Consider the following 22,032-nt stretch of genomic DNA (forward strand, 5'->3'; position numbering starts at 1 on the left):
CCTGGTTACAATTTGATAACCTTGTGGCATTTTCAAACCTTAATAACTACTCGTGTGTAAATGTAGATGCAAAATACTCATTCAGTTTGTTTGCTTTATGAGCAGGATTATCAACAGTCGAACCATCGATATAAAGTGGACTAATCAGATTCATCCCCTCACTTTTAGAGTTTATATAAGTAAAGATATCCTTGCTGTTTTTCTTGGCATCCTTTGCCAAAAGATTTCTCGTTATCTGCCTCCCTTATCTCCTTTGTGACTTGATTACAGATAACCTTATATATATGATAGGCTTCTGTGTCACCTGATAATTTATATGCATCTCGTTCATTTTTCTTCTCTGCCACGAGTCTCATTAGTTCATTTGACAACCATTTAGGCCTAAACCTTGAACAATTTTTCTTTAAAGGTATGAAACGTTTAGTAGCTCCCACTATTAATTCCTTGAATGCTTCCCACTTAGAATTTGCTGTTGGTAATAGCATCAATTGGTCCCACTGTAGTCACCTTTACGGAAGCAAAACCCCTTCCTTTACCCCTGATGGTAATTATATCTTTAAATAAATCCCACATCAGTACACTTTGATCACTGCCATCTAATGGTTCCTTTATCTGCAAATTCTTAATACACGAATGATCACTGCTGATAACCAGATCAAGAGTATTAACTTCTCTGGTTGCCTCTCGAACATGCTGTTCAGAAAACAACCATCCAATAAATCCACAAAAGTCTTACTAGGGTGTGTGTGTCACCAACCCATAAGTTCCAGTCTATATCTGGGAATTTAAAATCCCCCATTATAAGATATTCTGATTTACTAGCCCACTATTTCTCTGTACAATTGTTCATTGTACTCATTCGAGTCATTAGACCTATAACACACACATACTCTTATTTTTGTTTTCGCAGTGCTTTCACACCAAACTGACTCAACAGTGCACTTTTCATCTACATCAAATGGATGAACTTCTTTTGATTTCATGTTTTTCTTAATTAACAGCATAACACCTCCTCCCTTCCTATCCTTTCTGTACACATTGTACTCCCCAAATTGAATTTTTGCATCCCTTATATCTGTGTGACACCATGTCTCTGCTATCAGAACAAAAATATCCGTCTTTGATGTCTTGACCACCACTTCAAGTTTATCAAATTTATTTACTATATTTCTAGCATTGGTATACAGCAAGTATACATGTACCTATTCTTATTATTAGTTACCTTAACACATCCCATATACCCACCTGTTTCACAATGACTGCCATCAGTCCCTGAAACCCCTAACATTCCTTGCTCTAGGCCGCTGCTTATTCTAATATAAGTAGTGCAAGAATCACCTACACCTCTGCCAGCGGCTACTTTTAACCTTTTAGTCTATGAATCCCCCCAAGCTGGCAGTTTTCCGACCCACCGAACACTGCCTCGATAGCATCAGCAAATATTCTTGCACCCTGTCTATTTAAGTGTATCCCATCTGCGTAGAAGCAGTCACTCCTGTTAACAAGCACAGACCAGGCTGAAAAAAAATTCTACCCCTTGATCTTGCACATTTCCTCAAGGGCCGAAATGATTGACAAGGCTCGTATTGTGTACTCCCTTCTATCGTGTATGGGTAGAATTGGAGACACTTTCAAATTTAATCCTAACTCACGACTTTTTTGCAACCTTGACCTGTACTTGTTAAGTAAATCTACATCTACAGATCTCCTACTCTTAATGTCACTGGTGCCAACGTGTACAACAATATCACGTTTTGTGCCCTTAAAAGGGAACGATATCTTATATAACACGAACCGAATTCGCTTATGCACGATTCGCCTTTGTGTTTACAAGAAATGACAGTCGAACGCAGAATCACCCCAACCGAACACAACACGATAGGAATGAAGAGAAGATTCTGAAAATATATTTATGTTTTTTATATCAGTGAAGGGGAAACACATTTCACCATAATAACGTAAAAACCAACACAATTCCAGCAATCGGTATAATCGCAAATGCAATTAGATCGAGTTTACTACCAGTTTATAACAGATTCGACTAGCAGAAACGCAACTGGAAATTGTTTGTATTGTTTTGTGGTAGTAACCCCTAGAAATGTGCTTTAGTAAAATGTGAAGTGTTAATAGTGTATCTCTGCCTTTACGATTGTTTATTCAGCTGCTACACGCGCGCGCAGCTTTGTTTATGTGTATCAAGCGTGCCTCGCGTTTTGTAATTGTGCTTTATTCCTTAAAAATGAGTAAAATATTTAAAAGGTGTGAAAAGGAAGCGTCCTGGTGAAGACACTGCAGATTCATAGAGAAAAAGAAAAGCAATATCGATAAGCAGAGGTGGACTGGGCCAAAAATTCTTACCTGGGAAAATTTATAGTGGCCTCATACTATGGTTAATGGCCAAAATCACACCGGCCCACCGTGGTTTCCTCGGTAATGTTTATGGCCAGTCCGCTTCTGTCGACAGAGAAAAAATATGAAATTGTGAAACGCTTTTAGCAAAATGATGTGATATTGCACGTACTACAGACCTAAATGAGGCAATGCCGAGAATTACAAAGAATGCAGAGAAAATAAAAACAACTTTCATAGCAGGAATAACTCAAAGTGTAATTAAAATCCATTAGATTAAGACAAAGAATTGGAAGAGATGGAACGGCTGTCATCTGTTTCGGTAGAAAATCAAGCAAAAAAACAAGTTTGCTTATGATAGAAGCAAAAGCATTAGCAATATTTTATTACGTAATAGTCGTAATAAAATACGTATTTTATTACGATAATTTATTGTGTTTGGTGCCTCTGTCGATAGAGAAAAAATATGAAATTGTGAAACGCTTTGAGCAAAATGATGTGATATTGCACGTACTACAGACCTAAATGAGGCAATGCCGAGAATTACAAAGAATGCAGAGAAAATAAAAACAACTTTCATAGCAGGAATAACTCAAAGTGTAATTAAAATCCATTAGATTAAGACAAAGAATTGGAAGAGATGGAACGGCTGTCATCTGTTTCGGTAGAAAATCAAGCAAAAAAACAAGTTTGCTTATGATAGAAGCAAAAGCATTAGCAATATTTTATTACGTATTAGTCGTAATAAAATACGTATTTTATTACGATAATTTATTGTGTTTGGTAATGTTTTGGTTACAAATGTGTGTTCAATCTTGGGTGGTCGGCACCTAACCCTATTTTTCCCATAGGGCCTGTTGTTTATATTGCACGATTTTGCATTGCACGAGGGTTTCTAGGAACACAACTATCGTGCTATACGAGGACTGACTGTATGTATTAATGATATTGATGAAGGTATATATCTGGCTTAATGTCGAAATTTGCAGATGATACAAAGGTTGGCAGGGTTGTTAATGACAGTAAAGATAGTATGCTGCTGCAACAGTATCTAGAAAAGTTAGGCAGATGGGCTGAGAAGTGGCAACTGAAGTTTAACGACGTTGACAAATGCAAAGTACTGCATATGGGTAGCAGTAACCCAAGAGAATGTACCATCTTTGTGGTACATTCTCTCATACTACACTCAGGGAGGTGGAGAATGAAGATTTGGGGTAATTGTGCGGTTGGATATGAAGTTCTCTGAGCTGTGTAGACAGGTTGTCAGAGCAGGTCATGATGTTTTGTTAATGACATATAGGAATTTTGCTAGCAGACATATAGAGAGGTGATTATCCCTTTGTATAAGGCAATAGTCAGGCCACACCCTGAGTACTGCGTACAGGTCTGGAGGCCTCATTTAAGGAAGGATGTAGAGTTGCTAGAACGAGTACAGAGAATGGCAACAAGATTGGTGAGAGGAACAAAGGGGTGCTCTTACAACGAGAGGCTTAAATTCTGCAAGTCGAAGCTTCTGGAGACTATACAACTGCGAAGTGATGTGAGTGAGATATATAAGATCTTCAATGGTGTGAGCAGGCTCAATACTTCTGATTGCTGAGATTAATAATCTGAGGGGGGGTCATAGCTTGATATTTGGGAAAGATAGTTGTAGAATAGACGTGTGAAAGTTTAGCTTTAGCCAGCAGGTAGTTGATAGCTTAAATAAATTCAAGGCTGAACTAGACAAATATTTGAAGTGACCAGATGGCTGAAGCTGTGTAAGCTGGCTTTCTTGCATCATAAGCCTCAACTAATACTAAGTCCCTGACTTACGTAAATCGTTTTTCATGTAATTTGATTTTTTTTTTTTTTTTCCGTTTACAAAATTTAAAACATAAAAAAAAAAAAAAAAAACAATCAATAATGATGAACACGGCATGCACAAATTGCATCAAGTGAGATACCAGTGAGTAACGAGTTTACAAAGCTTAAAAAATAGGAATGAAAAAAGATATAAAAATTAATTTATTATTATTATTTTTTTATACGACTAAAGATTTCAGTAAAGGGGACACACATTTCACCATAATACAGTAATGTAAAAACGGACAGAATTTCAGCTAGCGGTATTACCACAAATGGAGTAAGATCAAGTTTGCTACTTGTGTACAATGATTTGCATTAACAGAAAAGCCCAATAAACTGGAAAGTGCAAATTGTTTTTTTTTTTGTTTTATTGTTGTGACCAGAAATGTGTTTTAGTGAAATGTGAGCTCACATGAGGTGATAATAGTGAGTTTCTGCCTTAATCCTGTGAAGTTCTTTACAGAAAATTTTATTTTGATTGTTATCATGGTGCTGAATAAGAGAATATGTGACAGCAGTACTAATAGACCGACCAAGAAAAGGAAAGCAATTGATTTGGATCGGAAAATTAAAATAATAAGGATTTATGAAAATTATCAAACATTAACAAGTATTGCATGGAATTTAGATTTGTCAGTGTCAACAGTGAACACAATAATAAAGGACATAGACAAAATACAAGAAGCGGTGAAGGGATGAGCACAAATGAAATGAGCTATAATAACCAAGTCTATGAAATACATATCAGTTTTTACAGTACAATAAAATGCGTTTTTTCTTCCTTTTATGTTTTCTTTTCTTATGTGCAACTCCAGCTAATTCACCGCTGTCCTCATATAAAGTTTTTAATTGAACTAATTAAAAATATATAACTATTTTTCTTCATTCTTCTGAGGATATTATGTGGTTTTTCTAATTTTGGCATATCAGGGATATAGTAGCAATATTTTATTAGTCATTCCCGAGTTAGCCAAAACTCAGCTTACATAAGAAGTCCTGGAACGTATCTCTTATGTATGTTGGGGACTTACTGTATTTTTGGATTATCTGGGAAATCGATTATCCGGAAATTTCTTTTTACCATCCATCCTAGAAAATCGAGAGTCTACTTTTCCTATATACAGTATAGTGTGTTTAGGGTCTAGGGTCTAACGGCACCAGGGGGTTTCCCCCATCTCCGCGTAACATACACTGTGGTGTGATACAGAACACTGTAGAGGCCAGAGGTTTAAAAGTGTGTGGATATTGTGGTGTAATGTTTTGTACCGTTGTTCATCTGGTCTTTTAACCATTGGGTCTCAAATGAGACCCACCGTTGCCCACACTATACCTCGTGGAGGCAGACAGGTACACCAGTATTTTAGAAATTTAATATTTACTCTGGCAGCTCCTGCCACCTAATTTCTTGAGATTTCAGTGGCTAGGACTTAAAAAACAAAAAAAAAAAAAAAGTGGAGGGGGGTGGGGTAGAAACACTAGAAATTGGGTAAGGTCGAAAGAGATATAAGTTATACGGGTTAGAGTTCAATTTTTTTTTTTTTTTTTTTTAATTTTAGTGTGGGGCTTGTGTAGTTTTGGCAAGGGTCAAACGCTAATCGCAAGATAGCTAGAGATGGAAGGAAGACTGAAGACTGGTGGATGAAAGACAGAAATATGGGGTCAATAGTGAAGATAACCCCAAAAGTCGGCGGGGCAGGCCCATGCCTCACCAGGTGAAGATAGGGGATGGCAGGGGCGGGAGGGTACAGAGTAACCATTCCCTGCCAAGGGAAGGGAAAGAAAGTGAACCAAGTGAGGGTATGCGGTTCAGATCGCCTAATGATGTTTCGGCAGCAAACTGCATAATGTCTTTGTCAGGTCTTCGTATGCCATTCCTGGGACATGTTGTCCCGTCCGTATGAGTGGTCAAGTCCAGATAATGACTCCAGTTTAAGCCAGTGGTCAGATCCAGGTTAAATTAATAATCAGTTGTTCTTCAGATTGTAGCTGTTAAGCTTTTGTTTGGTTGACACATCTAAGGATCTTTATTATGGATGGCGAGTGGTTAGTTTGTGGGAAAATTCCTGCTAAGGTTGTGGGTATGTTCTTCTTCTAGTAAAAGATCCTGCGCAAACTGCGTTAAAGCTTTATAGTTGTCCTCGCTCTCCAGGAGATATTGTTCTTGGTTTATTGGCGAGAAACGTATTCTAGTTATTAAGAGGCAGCGGAGGTCTTCGTATAGTTGGCAGTGGTGCATGAGGTGCTCCCATGTCTCTGGTTGTCCACAGTGGCAGAGAGGGGTGTCAATCAATCCGAAACTGGAGAGTTTTGCTCTTATTGCGCCATGTCCCGTGAGCAAGTAAGATGTCAGCAGCCCCGGTGAAAACCAGTTTGGGCTTTTGGGAAACACCAGTTGATTATCCGGTATGAATCTTCGGGTGACTTCCCCTTTTGTCAAAGTCGTCCAGCGGGTTTGCCAGGCCTGCTGTAGGTGGGTGAGAAGGCGTTTTTTCTCGAGTTTACGATCATTCGCTGGATCAGTTTTGTAGTCTAGGCAGGTGATTGCTTTGCCTTTGGATAATTGATAAAGCAACCCACAGCGGACGATCTCCAGGTCCAGGGGGAGAGTGCCCAAGAGGACCTGGAGGGTGTGGGTGCTTACAGAACAGCAGGCTCTCGAGATTGTCAGTAGGACTGAACGTTGAATTGTCTCTAGCTTCCTTCTGTTTACTGCTGTTACCGCCTTGTGGAACCAGACTCCTGATGCGTATGTTATTGCTGGTAAGAAGACTGCCTTATAGAAGAGGGCTAGGGTCCTCTTCTTAAGCCCCCAGTTGCGACGAGTGACTCTAGCTATTAGTGCGGAGTATTTTTTGATTTTGCTTCAGAGGTAAGTAAGATGGGGTGTGAATGACAGATTTTTATCCACCAGAATACCAAGATATTTAAGTTCGGTGGAAAGCTTAATTGTTGTTTCCTGAATCTTTATCTAGGGAGGCCTTCTGATATTGAGAGAACCTTTAAGTAGGATGGAGAAGGTTTTTGTTGGGGATATCTTTAAGTGGTTTTGGGTAGCCCAGTCTTGTGGGATATTTATAGCACGGTTTGCAGAGATCTCTAGTTGAGTTCTTGAGTCTGCCGCCAGCATCAGGATCAGGTCATCCGCATAGGCCTGTGACCTCACATTACCAAGGTCGAGGTTTAGAAAGCTGTCGAGCACCACGTTCCAGAGAAGTGGGCCAAGTACTGAGCCTTGTGGGCATCCTCTATAGACTGGTCGTGGTCGTGTGACTGAACAGTACGGAGCTTTGACGGTTACTGTTCTGTTTGCAAGATAGGTTTTTATACAATTGTACAAATTAGCTGGTAGTTTTGCTTTCTGGAGTCTGATGAGGATGCTTGGCCACCAGAGGGAGTCAAACGCCCCGGCAAAATCCACTGAAATAAATAAATAAATAAATAAATTTTCTGTTTATACTCCGGGACGACAAACAGTCAGAGGAGTTAACAAGATAGACAGAATACAAGAAACAGCACCGTATTCAGCAGTCACGGGCTTGAACCCCGGTCACTCAAGGCACGTGTACTTATGCACCCGCGCGCCTGACCACTAGGCTACGGCGGCCTTCTAGGCTAGCTGCCACTAGGCTAGCTGCTTTGACGATATTCTCTAAGGCGTCCACCGTGGAGCATCCCCTTCTAAAGCCGTATTGGTTGTCAGAGTGAAGGCCAGCCTTGGAGTAATGAATTTCTATTCTATTGCTTAGAAGATGTTCTAGGAGTTTGCTTAGTATGGATAGAAGAGCGATGGGCTGGTATGACTCCGGAAGGTCTTGTGGTTTTGTCGGATTCTTGAGAATAAGCTTTAATTTTGCAGATCTCCATACTGCTGGGAAATGGCCTGCTTCAAGGCAATGGTTGAAGAGGTTTAGGATTTCATTTGGGACGGTTTCAACAGCCTTCTTTACGATCTCGGGCTCCAGCATATCTTCTCCTGGAGATTTCTTGTTTTTTATTTTTGCTGCAGCAGTGTCCAGTTCTTCCTTGGTGAAGCTGTCTTCCACTTGGGCCTAGATGTATGTGCTGTTTTCCTCACATAGTAGTATTTTACAGTAAACCCCCGCTATTCGCGGTATCTGTATTCGCGGTCGCTGATTTAATATAAAATGAAACCTAAAAATGTGAATTTTAAAGTGCCGTGAACATTTTCTGCCATAAAAAAACATGGGCGTGGCTAAAATTATCTTTCCTGGTCAAAACAGCGCTCAGTGGGTGGGGGGAGAGGGGTGACAAAATCGCGAGCATGGATGTTTCTCGCTAATCCTTGTTCAGTATCTGTTATGCGCTTGTCATGGAAGGTTTCGTTGTTTGCTTTTAATTTATATGCTTATAAATTGAATAAATTTATCAATTTATAAATTGATATGCTTACAAAAGTGATAAATCTACCGTTTTGCAGTGAAAAACAGACTTTTTCGAGTGTGTTAATGGAAGAAAGTGACTTTATTGTGGACAAGTTCTTTCTAACCTGTTCAAAAATATGGCTACGAATAACAAGGGAAATGTGAAAAAATCAAAGACCGTGATGATATTAGCGAATAAAATTGAGTTATTAGACAAAATTTCTAATGGTGAAAGTGTCTCCTCAGTGGCAAAACATTATAAAATCACTGAGTCAATGGTACAATCAATCCAAAAATCAGAAGAAAAAATCCGCCGTAGTGTCCATGAAAACGCGCTAATTGCTTCAAAAATTTGCTCTGAAACTCGTGATGTTAAATTAGAAAAAATGGAAAAAGCTTTAAATCTGTGGATAGAAGACCAAACTCAAAATAAAATTCCGTTAAGTTCACTCATCATTTGTGAAAAGACAAACTCCTTTATCAACATTAGCGAAACTGGTGATAGCACTGGCGGGATAAGTTTTTTAGCTAGCAAAGGCAGTGGTTTGAAAGATTTGTTTGAAATTTCTAATAAATATTACATTTAATATTAAACTGTTTCTTATTTTCATTTCGATGCCATATGCTTCCATTTCACTATGTACTGTCTATGTACATAGTCATATTATGAAGGTACATATAATACATACATAGACAAAATTTTAGACTAGTTTTTCTTATATATTTCATACTTTGGAACAGAACCCCTTTATTACTATGGGAGCCATAACTCAGTATTCATGTTTTCACTATTCGCGGCATTTCTCAGGAACGTAACCCCCGCAAATAGCGGGGGTTTACTGTATATAACTAATATATAAAAATATATATAACTATGTTTCTTCATTCTTCGGAGGATATAGTGCAACTTTTGTAATTCTGGCATATCAAGGATATAGTAGCAATATTTTATTAGAAATTCCCGAGTTACATAAAACTCGACACTGTACTAGCAAATGGTTCAGCTGAAGCATTCAATATTTCTGCCAGTGAGGATAGCGCCTGCCATTTCCAGTTTAGTACTGAGGCTGGGGTCTGCACTCATTTGCCATAAAGTGTTGGAATGTTCCTACAGATGAGACACTACCACCTGTATCTTTGGAAGTCGATATTTTGGCTGTGGTGTATATTTTTGCTCTGTGTATGATTGCTTATTTCTATGGATATTTGCAGTGTAAAATCTAATGTTAGCTACCACTTGGATAATTTCATCATATGGATTTTTGATGAGATTGTCTTTCTGTTCTAGAGATTTTCATAAAATTATGCAAGTTCTTTCCCTGACATCTCTGTTAATGGATCATTGGTCACCATGCTGCCATTAATGAGATGCTAGGGAGTGAGGTTGCCATTGTTATTGACTTGACCTCTGCACCTTAATCATCCTATCGCTTGGGGAGGGTTCTCCTTTGTAATTGAAGCAGGCAGTGTGCTCCAATATGTGTGAATCTGTGACCATGTGTTATATCTGCCAAAGACAAGATGGGTTTCCTACATCTTGTGAACAATATGGGAAACCCATGTTAAAAAAGTATAGGTCAGACAAACAAAATACATGTTACTGATGTGTTCAGGACTCTCGCAACTCCCTAGACGAAAGCAACCCGGGGCTCAATAGGGCTATTTTTGCCTTAGTTGACTTCAGACAACTGTAAGTCCCACAGAAAAATAGCACAAAAATTTGTCAATGCACAACTTTACAACAAATTGTTGGATGTAGATGTGCCAAATATCCTTTTTCTTTCCGTGTGTTTCCCTTCCCCACTGTGTCCATCTAGTTCCAATAATCCGGATAATACCAGTAATCTGAATTCTTGAGTATCTTGCAATATCTTCTGCCAGAATGTTCAGCCTTACTTGGAAGTACACATCCTGCCAGTTATTGCTCAAATGAGAGCCAGCAAATTGGTCAAATGGATCTTGAAAAAGATTCTACAGAACAACAAGACTTCCCAACATCCAAAAAGAAGATATGAAGTGCTGTTGGATACTCAGGAAATGAGTAGCCTACCCTCAGAGAAACAGAACCTTTCTGTCATCCAGAACTGGAAGCAGATCTATCTGGAACACTAACAGATAAACCCAATGAAGCAACCGCTTGACATTATTATCGCAGAATGTTTGCACGTGAGGAAGAGAGCATAGTCCTCCAATCCAATTGTGTGTCAGCTTCTGTCGAGTCCCAGATTATTCGCATCTGGATGAATATGGAATGATTATTACTAAATCTTCACATCCAAAATGAAAAGTTTACCAATACTGATCAATGAAACCATATGCAACAGAGTTCAATTATGCAACCTCGAGACCATTAAATCAGTCATAAAATATTTTGAGGCTAACATTATTGGGAAATAACATATTACCCATATCATAGTAGAAACTGCCACAAAGGCCGATGCCCTACTTCAAATCACGGCCATTGCTGCCCTGGGTCTCAAGCTCAGGGCTGCCCAAAGCAAAAGGACCTTACCAAAATTTCTGATATCCCTAAAGAAACCACAAAGGAAGAGCCTGTACAAGAGATTTATGAAAAGAATATACTGGAATCATTCACCGGAGATGAAGTAGTCAAAAGCTTCCAGCCTAAATACTCCACCTCCAATAACATCAAAGCTTGATTACCCTAACACAGCCCATATATTTACTATTTCTACTCTGACTCCCAGCAGCCTGGAAAGCAAGGTAATGGAGATTTCCAGGACTGCTGGGAGTCAGAGTAGAAAAAGTAAATATATGGGCTGTGTTAGGGTAATTAAGAGTAGGAACAGGTGCATGTATACTTGCATGTACACCAATGCTAGGAGTACATGCAAGTATACATGCACCTGTTCCTACTCGAGGAGGGGTTATGCTGTTAGTTAAGAAACACATAAAATCTAAGGAAGTGCGTCCAGTTGATATAGATGGACAGTGTAATGTTGAGTCAGTTTGGTGTGACATAAGCACTGGGAAAGAAAAATGAGAGTAAGTGTGTCTCATAGGTCTAATGAATCTGATGAGTATAGTGAGCAATTGCACAGAAAAATAGTGCCAAATCAGAATGTCTTATAATGGGGGAATTTAACTTTCCAGATATTGACTGGAACTTGTGGGTAGGTCACCCGCACACTAGCAGGACTTTTGTGGATTTATTGGATGACTGGTTTCTACAGCAGCATGTTCAAGTAAGGCAGTGGGAATAATACTCTTGATCTGATTATCAGCAGTGATTATTCATGCATTAAGAATTTGCAGATAAAGGAACCACTGGGTGACAGTGATCACAATGCACTGATATGGGAATTACTTAAAGATGTAACTACCATTAAGGCTAAAGGGAAGGACTTTTGCTTTTGTAAAGGTAATTACAGGGGTCACAGACAGTTTTTAAATTCTGTACAGTGGGATCAACCGATGATGTTACCAACATGAACAGGTGCATGTATACTTGCGTGTACATCAATGCTAGAAGTTAGGTAAATAAATTTGATGAATTGGAAGTGTTGGTCAAAACAGCAAAGGCAGATACTGTTGGGATACCAGAAACGTGGTGTCACACAAACATAAGGAATGCAGAAATGGAATTTGAGGAGTAGTAGTAGTAGTGGCATGTGATGCAAGAAAGCAAATGTATGAGCTTATGCAGCATCAGCCAAAAAAAAAAAAAAAAATCACACCATTCCCTCCAAATGCCTGTCCAGTTCCTCCTTAAATTTATTCAACCTATCAACTTCCACAACGACAGATGGAAGTTTGTTCCAGCAATTAACCACCCGCTGGCTAAAGGCAAATTTCCGCACATCTATTCTACATCTGTCTTTTCTTAATTTGAATTTATGCCCCCTTAGGTTCGTAATCTGAACAAGTGGAAGGATCCCATCAGAATTCAGCGTGCTCAACCCATTCAAGGCCTTATATACCTCAATCAGATCACCGTGCAGGTGCCTAGTCTCCAGCCACTGCAATTTGCAGAACTTAAGCCTCTCTTGGTAAGAGGATCCCTTCATTCCCCTCACCAATCTTGTTGCCCTTCTCTGTACACGCTCAAGTAAATCTACATCCTTCCTAAAATGAGGCCTCCAGACCTGTACGCAGTACTCAAGGCGTGGCCTGACCATTGCCTTATACAGAGGGATAATCACCTCCTTTTCCCTGCTAGCAAAATTCCTATATATCATTGACAAAACCCCATGACCTGCCCTGGCAGACTGTCTACATTGCTCAGAGAACTTCATATCTGACTGCACAATTACTCCCAGGTCTTTTTCATTTTCTACCACCTTAAGTGTAGTACCACACAGTTGGTACGTTTTTCTGGGGTTACTTCTACCCATATGCAGTACTTTGCATTTGTCAAGGTTAAACTTCAGTTGCCACTTCTTAGCCCATTTGCCCAAATTATCTAGATCCTGTTGCAGTAGCACACTGCCATTACTGTCATTAACAACCCTGCCAACCTTTGTATCATCTGCAAACTTCGACATTAAGCCTGATATACCTTCATCAATATCATTGATAAATATACAAAACAACAGTGGACCTAACACCGAACCCTGTGGGACTCCACTAATAACATTAGTCCAAGAAGAGCAGCACCCATTGATTACCACCCTCTGTCTTCTCCCACTTACCCATCCTTTTATCCATTGTAGCAACTTACCCTTAATACCATTATGCTCCAATTTGTACAATAGTCTTCCATGCGCAACAGTGTCAAAAGCTTTCCTGAAATCCAAATATATGTGATATCAAAATTATTTTTTGCATCCAGTTCCTTTGTAACCACATCATAATATCCTATCAAATTTGTCAGACAAGACTTTCCCTTAACAAACCAATGCTGTGTCTGAATTATTGCTGCAGTCTTGTCTAGATGATCCTGCAATGCATCTTTAACCAGTGACTCCATTATTTTACCCGGAACAGAAGTTAAACTAACTGGTCTGTAATTACTCGTGTCACCCTTCGATCCCCCTTTGTGAATTGGGGATACATTTGCACATCTCCAGTCCGTGGGAACCTCCCCTGAGTCCAAGGATGCTCTCATAATTATGGCTAAGGGTTTGCTTAGTTGCTTTGCCACCTCCTTTAATATAACTGGATAGATCAAATCCACCCCAGGTGCTTTCCTTACGTTTAACTTCAACAATTTCTCTTCCACTTTGCTCTCAGTTATTACAAGATGATTAAGCACCCTGCTACAATTTGATAACCTTCTGCCATTTTCAAACCTTAATAACTCCTCATGTGTGAATGTAGATGCAAAATACTCATTCAGTTTGTTTGCTATCTGAGCAGGATCATCAACAGTCGAACCATCGATGTCAAGTGGACCAATCAGATTCATCCCCTTCCTTTTAGAGTTTATATAAATAAAGAAATCTTTGCTGTTTTTCTTAGCATCTTTTGCCAAGGATTTCTCGTAATCTGCCTTCGCCTGCCGAACTTCCTTTGTGACCTGATTACAGATTAACTTATATCTGCCATAGGCTTCTGAGTCGCTTGATAATTTATATGCATCCCATGCATTTTTCTTCTCTGTTACGAGTCTCATTAGTTCATTTGACAACCATTTAGGCCTAAACCTTGAACAATATTTCTTAATAGGTATGAAACTTTTAGTAGCTTCCACTATTAATTCCTTGAATGCTTCCCACTTAGAATTTACTGTTGGTAACATCGTCAGTTGATCCCACTGTACAGAATTTAAAAACTGTCGGAGACCACTGTACTCGCCTTTACGGAAGCAAAAACCCTTTCCTTTACCCCTGATGGTAATTAAATCTTTAAGTAAATCCCACGTCAGTACATTGTGATCACTGCCACCTAGTGGTTCTTTTATCTGCAAATTCCTAATACATGAATGATCACTGCTGATAACCAGATCAAGAGTATTACTTTCTCTGGTTGCCTCTTGAACATGCTGCTGCAGAAAACAATCATCCAATAAATCCACAAAAGTCTGACTAGTGTGTGAGTGCCCAATCCACAAGTTCCAGTCAATATCTGGGAAGTTAAAATCCCCCATTATAAGACATTCCGATTTACTAGCCCACTCTATTTCTCTGTACATCAACTGGATGTACAGAGAAATAGAGTGGGAAATTCTCTGTGGGAAGTGCATCCAGTTGATATAGAGAAATTTCTCTATATCAACTGGATGCACTTCTTTTGATTTTATGTTTTTCTTTATTAACAGCATAACACCTCCTCCCTTCCTATCCTGTCTATCCTTTCTGTACACATTGTACTCCCCAAATTCCAGTTCGGCATTCCTTATATCTGTGTGACACCACGTCTCTGATATCCCAACAATATCCGCCTTTGATGTCTTGACCAACACTTCAAATTCATCAAATTTATTTACTATACTTCTAGCATTGGTATACATGCAAGTATACATGCCCCTATTCCTATTCCCAGCCACTCTAACACATCCCATATACCCACCTGTTTCACGATGACTGACATCCGTCCCTGAAACCCCCAACACCCCTCGCTCCAGGTCGCTACTTATTCTAATAGAAGTTGTGCAAGAATCCCCTTCACCTCTGCCTACGGCTACTGTTAAACTATTAGATTAACAGTAGCCGTAGTACAGAGTACAATGTGTACTGGACAGATAGACAAAATAGGAAGGAAGGAGATGTTATGCAATTAGTTAAGAAACACATAAAATCTAAGGAAGTACAACAAGTCGACAAGGGTGGACATTGCAGTATCGAGTCAGTTTGTTTTGACATAAATACTGGGAAAGCAAAATTCAGAGTAGGAGTGTGATATAGGCCTAATGATTGATGAGTATAATAAATAATTGCATAGAGAAATAGAGTGAGCCAGTAAATCAGAGTGTCTTATAGCGAAGGGATTTTAATTTCCCAGTTATTGACAGAATTTTTTTTTTTTTTGGGTTGGTCACTCATACACACTAGCAAGGCTTTTGATTATTTATCGGTTGTTTGTTTTCTACAGCAGCATGTTAGGGTTTGTTTGTTTGTTATTTGGTTTTTAGGAGCATTAGCAACTAAGGTCATATTGCTTCGGGGATATGAGGTGGTCATTCCCTGACCTTTCTGCATCCTACGTATTTGGTGGTGATGGGCTCGAACCCCGCCACCACCAAATTAGGTTTAATCAAGAAGCATGTGCTATGCACTGCTGCTCCTTCCCACCTGGCTACGGAGGTGCCAGCATGTTAGGGAGGCAACTAGAGGGAGTAATACTCTTTATATGCTTATCGGTAGTGATTCTTCGTGAACTACAAATCTACAGATAAAGGAATCACTAGGTGGCAGTGTCCTTCCAATTTGATTTTGCTGGTTAATATGAGCAAGTAGCACACGCTCTTTGAGTAGACCGGGGTTCAAGCCCCTGATTGCTGAATACGGTCGATCTGCCAACCCGCACTGGACCAGCGCGGCAGATTATGGTCCATTTCCTTCAACATGAGTTGTTGAGGAGGCTTCCACCTGCAGTGGGTTGATAATGGCTGCACTTTACCTTTTTACTTTTAGGTGGCAGTGATCACATTGTGCTGAAGTGGGATTTACTCAAAGAGATAACTACCATTAGGGGTAAAGGGAAGGGTTTTTGCTTTCGTAATAGCGACTACGGGGGTCTGAGACAGTATTTAAATTCTATACAGTGGGACCAACTGACGATGATACAAAAGAGCATATTCAAAATGGGAAGCGTTCAAAGAATTAATCTTGGAAGCTACTAGGCTTTTCATACCAACTAAGAAATATTTTTCAAGGTTTAGGCCTAAATGGATGCAAGATGATCTAATGAGACATATGGCAAAGAAGAAAATTGCATGGGATACATATAAATTAATGGGTGACATGGAAGCCTATGATAGATATAAGCTGGTCTGTAACTAAGTCACACAGGAGATTAGGCAGGGAAAGGCAGATTATGAGAAATCCTTGGCAAAGGATGCAAAGAAAAGCAACAAAGAGTTCTTTACCTATGTGAACTCTAGAAGGAAAGGGATGAATCAGATTGGTCCACTGGATATTGATGGTTGAACTGTTGATGATCCTGCTCAGGTGGCTAACAAACTAAATGAGTATTTTGCATCTACATTCACCCATGAGGAGTTATGCAGGGAGAGGAATGCCAGAGGTGAGTTAAACTGTGAGCTAGATGGTTTTGTAATAACTGAGAGGAAATTGGAGGAGAAATTGTTGAAGATAAACATAAAAAAGGCACCCGGGGTGGATGGCATATCTATCCTCTTATATTAAAGGAGGCAGCAAAGGAAGTAAGCAAACACTTAGCCATAATTATGAGAGCTTCTTTGGACTCAGGGAAGTACCCATGGACTGGAGATGTGCAAATGTGACCACAATTCACAAAAGAGGTTCAAAGGGCGACACAAGTAATTATAGACCTGTTAGTTTAACTTCTGTTCAGGAAAATTAATGGAAACACTGGTTAAAGAAGCAGTGCAGGATCATCTAGACAAGACTTCAGTTATAGCTCGGATACAGCATGATTTTGTTAAGGGAAAGTCTTGTCTGACAAATTTGATTGGATACTATGATGTGGTCACAAAGGAATTGGATGGAGAGAATAACTTTGATATCATATATTTAAATCTTAGAAAGGCTTTTGATACTGTTGCACATGGAAGACTTCTGAACAAATTGGAGCAGTGTGGCACTGGAGGCAAATTGCTGCTATGGATAAAGGGATGGTTGAGTGGGAGAAGACAGAGAGTGGTAATCAATGGATAGTCCACTGCTCATTGTGGACTAATGTTATTAGTGGAGTCCCTCAGGGTTCAGTGTTGGGTCCATTGTTGTTTTCTGTATTTATCAATGATATTGATGAAGGTATATCAAGCTTAATGTCCAAGTTTGCAGACGATACGAAGGTTGGCAGGGTTGTTAACGACAATACGCTGCTGTAACAGGATTTAGAAAAGTTGAGCAGATGGGCTGAGGGGTGGCAAATGAAGTTTAATTTGACAAATGTAAAGTACTATATATGTGAAGCAGTAACCCCAGAGTGATATATCAACTCTACACTGACAGTGGTAGAGAATGAAAAGGACCTGGGGGTAATTGTGCAGGCAGATATGAAGTTTTCTGTGCAGTGCAGATGGTCTGCAACAGTAGCCCATAGTGTCTTGTCAATGATACACAGAAATTTTTCTAGCAGGGATAATCCCCTTATATAAGGCAATGATTATGTTACACCTTGAGTACTGTATAGAAGTCCTGAGGCCTCATTTTAAGAAGGATGTAGAGCTGTTGGAACAAGTACAGAGAAGGGCAACAAGATTAGTGAATGGAACAAAGGGTTGCTCTTACAAAGAAAGGCTTAACTTTTGCAAATTACAGTGCCTGGAGACTAGGCACCTGCGAGGTGATCTGACTGAGGTGTATAAAACCTTGAATGGTGTGAGTATGCTCAATGCTGATGGGATCCTTCCTCTTGCTCAGAATAATCACCTGAGAGGGCATAAATTCAAATCGAGGAAAGACAGATACAGGATAGATGTGAGGAAGTTTGCCTTTAGCTAGCGGATAGTTGGTTGGTGGAAGAGACTTACATCCTTTGTTGTGGAAGTTGATAGCCTAAATAAATTTAAGGCTGAGCTGGACAGGTATTTGGAACGACCTGCAAGATTTATTTTCTTCTTTTCCTTGGTCGGACTACTGTTTCAAAACTTCTGATATCAACATTTGCTCAGATCGTGTCAGTGAAATCATTCTTGTAGGAATGGAATCCTTTATTCCACACTCCATTTTAAAATCTCGTCCTTTATCTAAACTTTGGTTTTCCAATAAATGTGTTAAGGCCGTTCAGGAGAAGAATGTCGCATATTATAATTGGCTTGTTTCTAATTCTTTAGTTTCATTTTCTGTCTACACCATAGCTTGCAACAATTGCAAAGCAGTTATTACTCAGTCCAAACTAGATTTTGAACCGGCTAAGAGTAGAAAACTTGATTCTTGCCCTAATGGTATCTGAGCATTCTGGTCTCTTGCCAAAGCTATTGGCCGCAACTTTTGCCCATCCCTGCTCCCACCTCTGTCAAAACCAGATGGTTCTGTTGTCACTTTGGCCAATGATTATGCTGACCTGCTAGCATCCCATTTTTCTTCCAACTCACATATTAATGATCTCCTTTGGCATCTCTCATAATGTGGATAAACTTCGCAACTGTGATGGCACATTGTATTACCAGTGTACCTGCTCGCCAACTGATGATGAGGCCCAATATCTTCTAAACGATTGTCTGGGTGGTGGTATCCTCTGTATTTAAAATAAATAAAGAGGATATTTTATATCCTCTGTATAAATAGGTATGAAAATAGATGTTATTTATTTTCATACCTATGTATGAAAATAAATAACAGTAGTCTTCACTATTAGCGAAGTGTTATTTATTTGAAGTAGTGCAATACCGCTATCTCATTGTGAAGACAACCACAATATGAGATACAATTAAAATGATGCCTTCTACACTACTTACGTAGCTAAAATTTAGGGGTTAACTATAGTGTATTTACACCGATATTATATAATTAATGATCTTCTTAAAACATCTCCCACCATTCCCAACACGCTCCATTCAATGCCTCCTGTGGTCTTCTGTCAAAAGGATTTTGAGGAATCATGATGCTATGAAAGGTCCAGGTCTGAAGATATTTCTCCACTTGTTCTCAAAACGTGTGGTCCTGAACTTACTCCTGTTCTTTGCCACCTTTTTTCACTTTCTTATTCCAAAGGGGTTTTTCCCTCTGCTTAGAAATTTTCTCATACCCAGCCAGTTCCTAAAAATGGTGACAAATCCCTCCAATCCAGTTTATCATCCAATTGCAATTACTTCTACTCTTTCTAAAGTAATGGAGAAATCAATTAACCACCAACTCTTAAACTACCTAGAAATCTTCTGTCTGATCAACGACTGCTAGTATGGGTTCCATCAGTGTCGATCCACTGGTGATATTCTGGCTTATGTTATCAGTTTATGGACCAATTCAATGGAAAAGTTCGGTGAAACACAAGCAGTTGCTCTTGACATCTCAAAGGCTTTCGATCATGTTTGGCATAAAGGTCTTCTGAACAAGCTTCCATCTTATGGTTTGCCAACTGTTTTTAGTAATTGGTTATCCAGTTTTCTCTCTGATCGCTCACTGAGGGTGATGGTAGATGGCTCTCTGTCTTCTAACTTCTCCACTAATGCTCGTGTCCCACAAGGTTCAGTTCTTTCCCAAAATTTTTCCTCTTGCCTATTAATAAGCTTCTTCCATCGACTGGAAATCCTATCCATAGTTTTACCGATGATAGCACATTACATTCAACTTTCCATTTGTCTTGCTCAATCAGCTTCAACTTCTTGAATATCCGCTACCAATTCCTTAAATGTCGATCTCTAGGCAATTCTCCAGTGGGCCAAAGACAACATAGTTGATTTCAATCCTTCTAGAACTCAGTCTTGTCTTATATCTCGCAAAAAGGATTCTTCTGCTCCTATGTTTATCTTTGGTGACACTCTGATGTCTGGGCAAGTTGATATATCTCTTGATATGTTCACAACAGCTGGCTTCAGTTTTCTAGCGACACAGACTCAGCTGGCACAGATTGTTCATTTACCAGATGAACAATCCTAACGACACAGCTAGCACCCTTGATCTTTTTATCAAGATGAACCTTTCCAAGGACACAACTGAGGAGGGTTGTACTCTAGGCACCTCAGATCACAACTTGGTGATGGTGTCTTCTCTCATGGACATTATCAGCATTGTGTTCTTTGGCATTACAAGAATGCAAATTGGGATGATTTACATTTACACAGTGACTTTCCTTCTTTTCATTGAATGGATAATTGTTTTTAATCTTGTGATGTCAGAATTTGCTCAGATCATGTCAGTGAAAATATTCTTGAATGGGATAAAATCTTTTATTCCATGCTCCCTTAAAATTTGGCAATGATTTTATGTAAATCTTGGTTTTCCATAAATTTTCTAAGACTGTTCAAATACAGAATCTTGCATTCCACAACTGGTTTGCAGCCAATCTCCAGGTTAATTTTCTCCATACAAGCTTGCAACAATTGTAGAACAATTATTAATCTGTCAAAGCTAGATTTTGAATAGGCTAAGAGTAGGAAAACTTGTTTCTTGTGCAACTTTTGCAGCCAATATCTTTGCATTGTATTCGCACCTTTATTTACATCTGTACTCAGACTTCTGTTAAATCCCGATGGTTCTATTGTCACCTCCCTAAATTTAAAGCTGTCCTGCTAGCATCCTACTTTTCTTCTAATTCATGTACTAAAGATTTTCATAAACACCTAACATTCCAAGTACACTGCCCTCAATGCTTCCTGTGGTCTTCCATTAAAAGGATGTCAGAAGAATTTTGAACAATCTTGATGTCAAAGAAGCTCCAAGTCCTGATAGCATTTTTCCACTTGTTCTGAAAACTTCTGCTCTTGAGCTTGCTGCTGTTCTCTGTCACCTTTACTCACATTCTTATTCCACCAATGTTTTCCTTTGGCTTAGAAAATTGCTCATCTCCATTCAGTTTCTAAAAAAGCTGACAAATTCTTCCCATCCAGTTTTCGTCCCACTACACTTCTTTCTACTCTTTCAAAAGTAGTGGAGAACTCCATTAATCACCAACTGGTAATCTAGAAACCTTCCCCCTTATGGATTCCATTAGTGTCGATCCACTAGTAAAATATAATATGCTTATATTACGCATCTACGGACAAATCCAATGGAAGATTTTGGCGAAACTCAAGCAATTGCTCTTTTGGTCATGTCTGGCATAAAGGTATTCTAAATAAGCTTCCATCTTTTGGATTGCCAAATGATTTTTGTAATTGAGTTTCCAGTTTTCCCTCTGACTATATGCTGCGGGTTATGATATCTGCCTCTCTATCTTCTGATTGTTTTAATAATGTTGGTGTTCCCCAAAGTAGAGTTCTTTTCCCCCAGTCTTTTCCTCTTGTATAATAATGACCTCCTTCCATTGACTGGAAATCCTATCCGTAGTTTTGCTGATGATAGCACATTGCATTCTACCTTCCGTCTTTCAGTTTGAGAATCCTTGCCTTGCCCAAACAGCTTCAAATTCTCAAATATTCACTACCAATTGAATAAATATTGATCTTCAGGGAATTCTCCAATGGAGGAATGATTGCTTAGTGAACTGCAACCTTTCTAAAACTCAACTTGTATGTTATATCTCATAACAAAAGTATTCTTCTACTGCTATCTTTGATAACACTCACATTTCTAGAAAAAGACCATATTATGTCTATAATGGATAATCATGACTTCTAATCTCTTTTGGCACAAGCAATTTATAAATATTGCTTCTTCTGCATATAGAGGGTGTCCGGACTAGAGGTATCCAAAAATACACACATATATCTCAGCATCTATAAGGTGTATTAAAATATTTT

The 22,032-nt window shown here is 39.1% G+C and overlaps 1 protein-coding gene across 7 annotated transcripts in view; it reads right to left on the bottom strand.

The window, feature by feature from the left end:
- Nucleotides 1-22,032, bottom strand: part of ash1 (histone-lysine N-methyltransferase ash1) — a 1,128,611-nt gene that overhangs the window by 361,677 nt on the left and 744,902 nt on the right. The window lies entirely within an intron of this gene.

The sequence above is a fragment of the Mastigoproctus giganteus genome, chromosome 8, assembly GCF_048544385.1.
Source record: "Mastigoproctus giganteus isolate SK-2022 chromosome 8, ASM4854438v1, whole genome shotgun sequence".
Taxonomy (NCBI): Eukaryota; Metazoa; Arthropoda; class Arachnida; order Uropygi; family Thelyphonidae; genus Mastigoproctus; species Mastigoproctus giganteus.